Raw genomic sequence first — 8,150 nt, forward strand, 5'->3', positions numbered from 1 at the left:
ATCTGCCACCACAACTACGTCTTTTGGCTTTCTACATCTTCATCTACATCTACATTGATACTCCGCAAGCCACCCAACGGTGTGTGGCGGAGGGCACTTTACGTGCCACTGTCATTACCTCCCTTTCCTGTTCCAGTCGCGTATGGTTCGCGGGAAGAACGACTGTCTGAAAGCCTCCGTGCGCGCTCTAATCTCTCTAATTTTACATTCGTGATCTCCTCGGGAGGTATAAGTAGGGGGAAGCAATATATTCGATACCTCATCCAGAAACGCACCCTCTCGAAACCTGGCGAGCAAGCTACACCGCGATGCAGAGCGCCTCTCTTGCAGAGTCTGCCACTTGAGTTTATTAAACATCTCCGTAACGCTATCACGGTTACCAAATAACCCGGTGACAAAACGCGCCGCTCTTCTTTGGATCTTCTCTATCTTCTGTGTCAACCCGACCTGGTACGGATCCCACACTGATGAGCAATACTCAAGTATAGGTCGAACGAGTGTTTTGTAAGCCGCCTCCTTTGTTGATGGACTACATTTTCTAAGCACTCTCCCAATGAATCTCAACCTGGTACCCGCCTTACCAACAATTAATTTTACATGATCATTCCACTTCAAATCGTTCCGTACGCACACTCCCAGATATTTTACAGAAGTAACTGCTACCAGTGTTTGTCCCGCTATCATATAATCATACAATAAAGGATCCTTCTTTCTATGTATTCGCAATACATTACATTTGCCTATGTTAAGGGTCAGTTGCCACTCCCTGCACCAAGTGCCTATCCGCTGCAGATCTTCCTGCATTTCGCTACAATTTTCTAATGCAGCAACTTCTCTGTATACTACAGCATCATCCGCGAAAAGCCGCATGGAACTTCCGACACTATCTACTAGGTCATTTATATATATTGTGAAAAGCAATGGTCCCATAACACTCCCCTGTGGCACGCCAGAGGTTACTTTAACGTCTGTAGACGTCTCTCCATTGATAACAACATGCTGTGTTCTGTTTGCTAAAAACTCTTCAATCCAGCCACACAGCTGGTCTGATATTCCGTAGGCTCTTACTTTGTTTATCAGGCGACAGTGCGGAACTGTATCGAACGCCTTCCGGAAGTCAAGAAAAATAGCATCTACTTGGGAGCCTGTATCTAATATTTTCTGGGTCTCATGAACAAATAAGGCCAGTTGGGTCTCAGACGATCGCTGTTTCCGGAATCCATGTTGATTCCTACATAGTAGATTCTGGGTTTCCAGAAATGACATGATACGCGAGCAAAAAACATGTTCTAAAATTCTACAAGAGATCGACGTAAGAGATATAGGTCTATAGTTTTGCGCATCTGCTCGACGACCCTTCTTGAAGACTGGGACTATCTGTGCTCTTTTCCAATCATTTGGAACCCTCCGTTCCTCTAGAGACTTGCGGTACACGGCTGTTAGAAGGGGGGCAAGTTCTTTCGCGTACTCTGTGTAGAATCGAATTGGTATCCCGTCAGGTCCAGTGGACTTTCCTCTATTGAGTGATTCCAGTTGCTTTTCTATTCCTTGGACACTTATTTCGATGTCAGCCATTTTTTCGTTTCTGCGAGGATTTAGAGAAGGAACTGCAGTGCGGTCTTCCTCTGTGAAACAGCTTTGGAAAAAGGTGTTTAGTATTTCAGCTTTACGCGTGTCATCCTCTGTTTCAATGCCATCATCATCCCGTAGTGTCTGGATATGCTGTTTCGAGCCACTTACTGATTTAACGTAAGACCAGAACTTCCTAGGATTTTCTGTCAAGTCGGTACATAGAATTTTACTTTCGAATTCAATGAACGCTTCACGCATAGCCCTCCTTACGCTAACTTTGACATCGTTTAGCTTCTGTTTGTCTGAGAGGCTTTGGCTGCGTTTAAACTTGGAGTGGAGCTCTCTTTGCTTTCGCAGTAGTTTCCTAACTTTGTTGTTGTACCACGGTGGATTTTTCCCGTCCCTCACAGTTTTACTCGGCACGTACCTGTCTAAAACGCATTTTACGATTGCCTTGAACTTTTTCCATAAGTCAAGTCAAAGACAAGTCAATGATAAACTCCCATGTGGCATAAGATAAGAACCCTCACCAGAGATAATAATCTCTGAAACAGGTATAGTACGGTAAGCCAAGATTTCACGAGTCTCAAAGGACTCCAAACCAGCTCTCCCTGCACTGTTACATGCAACAAAAGCAACAGTAATCCAACCATTACCCAAGCTGGAAGAGGTAGTACTTTTCATCAAAGAAAAATTAAATCTCGCGCCACAAAATAAGGTAGGCCCATTTAAAAGAACAAATTGAGCAGTTTTACCTACGCCCCTAACAACATTCTTCCCCTTACCTGTAGATGCAGCAGCACCAAGAGTGCCGTCCACATTTACAAGTGTTTTGTATACGAGCAATCTTCGCCAACTTTACATCCAAACTGCCCCATTCGAACCTAAACACAACATTGTAATTCGTGACGTACTCGGGGAAACAATCAAAAATTCGTGACAATCAAGACCGTAAATTTAATTACAGCTCATTTCACTCGCAGCAATTGAAGCTATGCCATTAGGTCGCAACAAAAAAATACCGTCAAATTTTAATGACAATAACGAAAGAACGGAATTGTTTAAATTTCACCTCTATTTGGTTACCTGAAAGTACCATCGCACTGGTTACGCGAAGCTGACGCGTGACCAGTCTATGACCAGTAGAGAAACACTGCCACTCTGTAAAGTATCGGACAGGGTGGCGGCAGAAATGAGAAAACTGAGTTTGATAAACGTCGTACGGAGTACAAGAAATTATGTGGCGGCATAATGGAATATGCTGTAAAGAACGTCATATGAAATAGAATGTTCCTTAAAATGGAAATTGTGCTCTGAGGAATCTGCGTAACCACAATCTTGGAAACTGGGACTTTTGTAAAATGCAAGACAAAGTTTTCGGAACCAACACTAGGCCACGCTACAGACCAGTCCGTCACCACAACCAGTTTTCCTGTTGTCAGATTCATTGGCATCGCTTACTCACAACCAAACTATAATACTGTAATATGACACAACATCCCCAGAAATCTTGTCACATTCCGAGCCGAGAAACATACAAACAAGAAATGAATACGAAAACTGTAATCAACTTATAATCCATAATAGCCAGATCAATAATTGCCTCTCTCGTGCTACCCATGTCGAAAACAAAAGTTACCAATTCATATATTGCGGCGAAACAAATCATTAGATTCAGCAATTCTCATTGGCTGCTTTATACTACCAACCGACTGGTTACGGCCAAGGGAAAGGAACTGTCAACAACAGCACACAGCATCGATAAGGGGCTCCGGAGAGGGTGGAAAATTTATTCATGTAACAGGCACTTTTTATCAAAACTATTGGGAATAAAAATTTGAAAAAAAAAATTACTTACATTTCTAGCTACTTCAAGCAATGGATTTCTAAAAGTATTGGTCAGTTTTAAGATTATAATTATTTTTGTAAAAAGTTGACATAAGGAAACTATCCACACTTTTCTATGTACGTAAGGCTCTAATTTCTCTGGGATTTAAAAACTAAGAAAATCCTTGTGTTAAAAGAAGCACAATACCCCAGTGAGTATATCCTATAATTTTGAACGAATTCTGGCTAGTAGAAAAAAACAGCATCGGCGGACAACGCAGCTGATGCCGCAAGTAAAATTTAACCGTACACGGTCATGCCCGCAAAGTGTTTTGTTTAAATGGATGAATAAACCAGACATAAGGCAGTAATATGTGTGTGTTATACAATGAGGTGACAGAAGTCACGTCGTAGCGAAATGCACGTAATCACATGGCGATAATATCGCGTACACAAGGTGCACTGGCGGTGCGGTGATTTGTATTGAGCCGATCCACGTGAAAAGGTTTGCGACGTGATTATGCACCCACGACGGGAATTAACAGACTTTGAACGCGGAATGGTACCAGGAGACCTATAAGACGTTCCATTTCGTAGATTTGTCATTGGCTAAAAGACAAGGAGCTCTGGCTGAAATAACCGCAGAAATCAATGTGGGACGTACGATGAAAGTATCTGTTAGGCCAGTGTGGCAAAATTTAGCTTTAACCTTCACGCGCTCGCGCGGGCGGTGAAGTGACCGCCTTTTTGCAATTTCGCGCCATACCTACTCCACAAAGGTAACGAGGCGGCGGGAGGGACATGTATTCTCTAGTTGAACCTTTTTCCGACAGAAGCTGCTCAAAGTTGGCCCAAGTCGCACCTCTCTGCCTCTCAGGACAAGTTCAAATAGGTCCGAACACGTTCGGGGGTCAGTTTACCGCCTTGCGAGCGCTTACGAGACTTTGTTCTACTCGTCTACTTCGGAATGTAAGTATTTCTTTTTGTAATTCCCCTATAATTCCTAAATTTTATAGACTCTTCCAATTCTCTAGTGAATGTGCATGTGCTCCAGAATTTCAACATCAAGAAGAACACAAAGGCGGCCTGCATGTATATTTTTCCGCTTACTTGACTTGGCAGCAATAAATTCGTTACGCATTTTTTATTTCAACACAGGTAATATGAAAGAAAAAACGAGAAGACAATTCTTACATGCGTTATCTTTGGAACTGATGAGCGAAAACCTGAAAGAAAGAGCTAAATTGAAGCATTTACCAAAAGATTTGTTAGTATTTTTGGAAAATTACAGAGAGAGTGACGTAGTTTATCCAGCTGTATCAACCCCTACAAGGAGAGGAATATGTTATTTGTATGGCTCAAAAAAGAATATAAAAGCGAGAATGTGGAAGAAACGTCTCTCTACGACATTCAACCACGACAGTTACGTGCAATAATTGTCAGCCTCAAAACTGAAATGAAATGGATACAGACTGATCAGCATTTTTCATCTGACAGAAATGTTTGTGACGTTTTCAATCAAAAATTCTTTTTTCAAAGCAAAATTAGCTTTTCTTGTGACGAGTTAAGACAGTGAATAATTTAGTCTTAAGTATTACATTATATAGTCCCAAAATATTACAACTAAAAAAAAATGTTCTTATATTTCATTTGGGTATTTGGCTTCCTTTTTGTATTCCATTGTATATTTTTTGTTAAATAAATAATTTTGATTACAAATGTGTTTGCAATATTGTGTGAGATATCCTATGTCGATATTTTGTGGAAATATGACCTTTAAAAGGGGAAAACCTCAAGAGATCGATGAAAACTCTCGGGGGTCTGCCGACCGCCCGCGCGAGCGGTCGCGTGACTATTTCTAGCGCGACCGCATGAAGGTTAACGGGCTACGGCAACAGGCGACCGGCGCGAGTGCCTTTGCTAACAACACGACACCGCCTGCAGCGCCTCTCCTGTGGTCGGCCGCCAGGACAACTGGAAAACGTAGCCTGGTCAGCTGAGTTCCGATTTCAGTCGGTGAGAGCTGATGGTGGGGTTCGAGTGTGGCGCAGACACCACGAAAGCACGGATGCAAGTTGTCAACGAGGCACTGTGCAAGCTGGTGGTGGCTCCATAATGATGTGGGTTGTGTTTACACGGTATGGACTGGGTCCTCTGGTCCAGCTGAACTAGTCATTAACTAGAAATGTTTATGTTCGGCTACTTGGAGACCAACAACGATTATGAATGACAAAGTGCCGTGTCACCAGCCCCAATTGTTCACGATTGGTTTGAAGAACCTTCTGGACAATTTGATCCTCGAGGCCGCCTAGGATGAATACCGTAGAACATTTATGAGACATAATGGAGGAGCCAGTGCGTGCACACTTTCGCAATTATGGTCGGCTGTAAAGGTAGCACTGCTCAGTATTTCTGCAGGGGACTTCCAACGACTTGTCGAGTAGTGCAGCACACGACACGATGTTACAAGCAGCAGGTATTTTCTGTGATTTGTCAAAGGCATTCGATTGTGTGAACCACAACATCCTTTTAAATAATTAGAATTCTATGGTGTCACGGGCAGTGCTGCAAAATGGTTCGAAAGTCATACCTCGCTAACAGGAAACAAAGGGTGTCAGTGCAAGGGACTAGTGAATTAAGTCATCAGTCATCATCAGAGTGGGAAGAAATTACATGTGGTATCCCACAAGGATCCATCTTAGGACCATTGCTTTTTCTTGTGTACATTAATGATCTCTCATCAGTTACACTGCCAGAAGCAGAGTTAGTTTTGTTTGCAGATGGCACAAGTATTGCAATAAATAGTATGTCGAGTGTAGTTCTAGAAAGATCTGCTAATGATATTTTTGTGGATATTAATAAATGGTTTAAAGCCAACTCACTGACATTAAATTTCGAAAAGACTCACTATATGCAGTTCAGAACCTGTAAGAGGTCTCCACTCAGCATATACATAAAGTATGAAGAAGAGCAGATAGAAGGGGTTGAGTCTTAAATTCCTGGGATTACAACTTGATAATAAATTTAGTTGGGAGGAGCACACCACAGAACTGCAGAAAGGACTTAACAAATCTGTATTTGCAATTCGAGTGTTAGCAGACATAGGCGACATAAAAATGAAAAAGCTTGCATACTTTGCCTACTTTCATTCCATAATGTCATATAGTATAATATTTTGGGGTAACTCTTCAAGTCAAACAAAAGTTTTCAGAGTCCAAAAGCGTGTAATAAGTATTATTTGTGGAGTAAATTCACGGACGTCCTGTAGAAACCTCTTCAAAGAACTGGGTATACTAACTACTGCCTCTCAGTATATTTACTCCTTAATGAAATTTGTCCTAAATAATATATCTCTTTTTCCAACAAGCAGCTCAGTTCATACATACAATACCACGAACAAAAATGATCTGCACAAGGACTTAAAAGCGCTTACTTTAGTTCAAAAAGGGGTCCACTACTCAGGAACCCTCATCTTCAATAATTTGCCAGCAAACATAAAAAATTTAGTTACAAATAAAGATCAGTTTAAAAGGAGCCTGAAAGACTTACTAGTGGCCAACTCCTTCTACTCCATTGACGAATTTTTTAATAGAAACAAATGATGTATTATATGTATATATTCATACTATCCTACTCCATTGACGAATTTTTTAATAGAAACGAATGATGTATATATATTCATACTATTAGTATTGTTATTTCAGCTTTTTATATAAAAAATACAAAAGTTGACATGTTCCACATCCACGAGGATCTCCTCAGCACGGATCTATGGAACGAAAAACTAATCTAATCTAATGTAATGTAATCTAGGAGGTACCCCGCGACTGACCTGTGCGCGCTTGACGCGGGTCCTGGCCTCGCCGCCGCCCTCCTCGGCCAGCAGCTGCCAGTCCAGGCCGGCCGCCTGCCGCTTGGCGACGCGCGCCTCCCCCTCCGCCCCCGCCTCCGCCTCCAGCTGCAGCTCGCTGTCCGGCACGCCCCCGCCGGCCAGCAGTCCCAGCACGGCGCGCTCGCTGCGGCCTCCGCCCCCGCGCAGCACGCGGGTCGGCGACCACTCCAGGCTGGGGTCCACCTCTTCGGCCGTAGCGTACATCGCGCACACCGCCACCACCAGACAAACGGCTCCAGTAGCCGACATCGTCCTTTCTTTTCCCGTTCTTTTCTACTCGGTCCGAGTCCAGGGAACGTATACGCCAAAGGATAAGCCGAATCTCTGTATTCAACTGTCACCGTTGCTCTTAGACCACAGATATTCGTGGACCGCTCACTCCCTTTATCTCTGCCGAGTCGAACACAGAGGCAGTGAAAAAGCGGGTCAACTAGCAAAGCACTCTACGGACAAGCTTCCCGATACAGAATATGGACAACTTATTCGAAAAAGGGCATTCGAATCCTGGCAGGAAGAATGGGCCAAATTACAGGACTATGCGCAAATACAACCACGAATTCCGAAGCGACCTTGATTTCAGAACGTTTATTGAGCCCGACTAGCAACAACCGCATTGAGTAATGCTCAATCTTGGGACATTCCGAGAGCATTTATAGCGACTGCATATAAACCACACACCAGCCTGTCATTGTGACGATACTACTCGGGGAGATACAAACCGTATATTATTTCAGTGCAGAAAAGATAATGAGGCAAGGAACAAATTCGTAGCATTCGTCATCAAGAATAAAATCCCGCAACCAATGTCAGTGAAGTCATTGCTATATTATCCCAACATTAAAACCTTAAGGAGATAATC

At 42.9% G+C, this 8,150-nt stretch overlaps 1 long non-coding RNA gene across 1 annotated transcript in view; it reads right to left on the minus strand.

Annotated features, from left to right (window-relative positions):
• Positions 1 to 7,276, minus strand: part of LOC126428275 (uncharacterized) — a 35,953-nt gene extending 28,677 nt beyond the window's left edge. The window contains exon 1 of the long non-coding RNA XR_007576808.1: positions 7,232 to 7,276. This is a non-coding gene — a long non-coding RNA (uncharacterized LOC126428275). The remainder of the gene's footprint in view (positions 1 to 7,231) is intronic.
• Positions 7,277 to 8,150: the final 874 nt, after the last annotated feature.

The sequence above is a fragment of the Schistocerca serialis genome, chromosome 12, assembly GCF_023864345.2.
Source record: "Schistocerca serialis cubense isolate TAMUIC-IGC-003099 chromosome 12, iqSchSeri2.2, whole genome shotgun sequence".
NCBI classification, from domain to species: Eukaryota; Metazoa; Arthropoda; class Insecta; order Orthoptera; family Acrididae; genus Schistocerca; species Schistocerca serialis.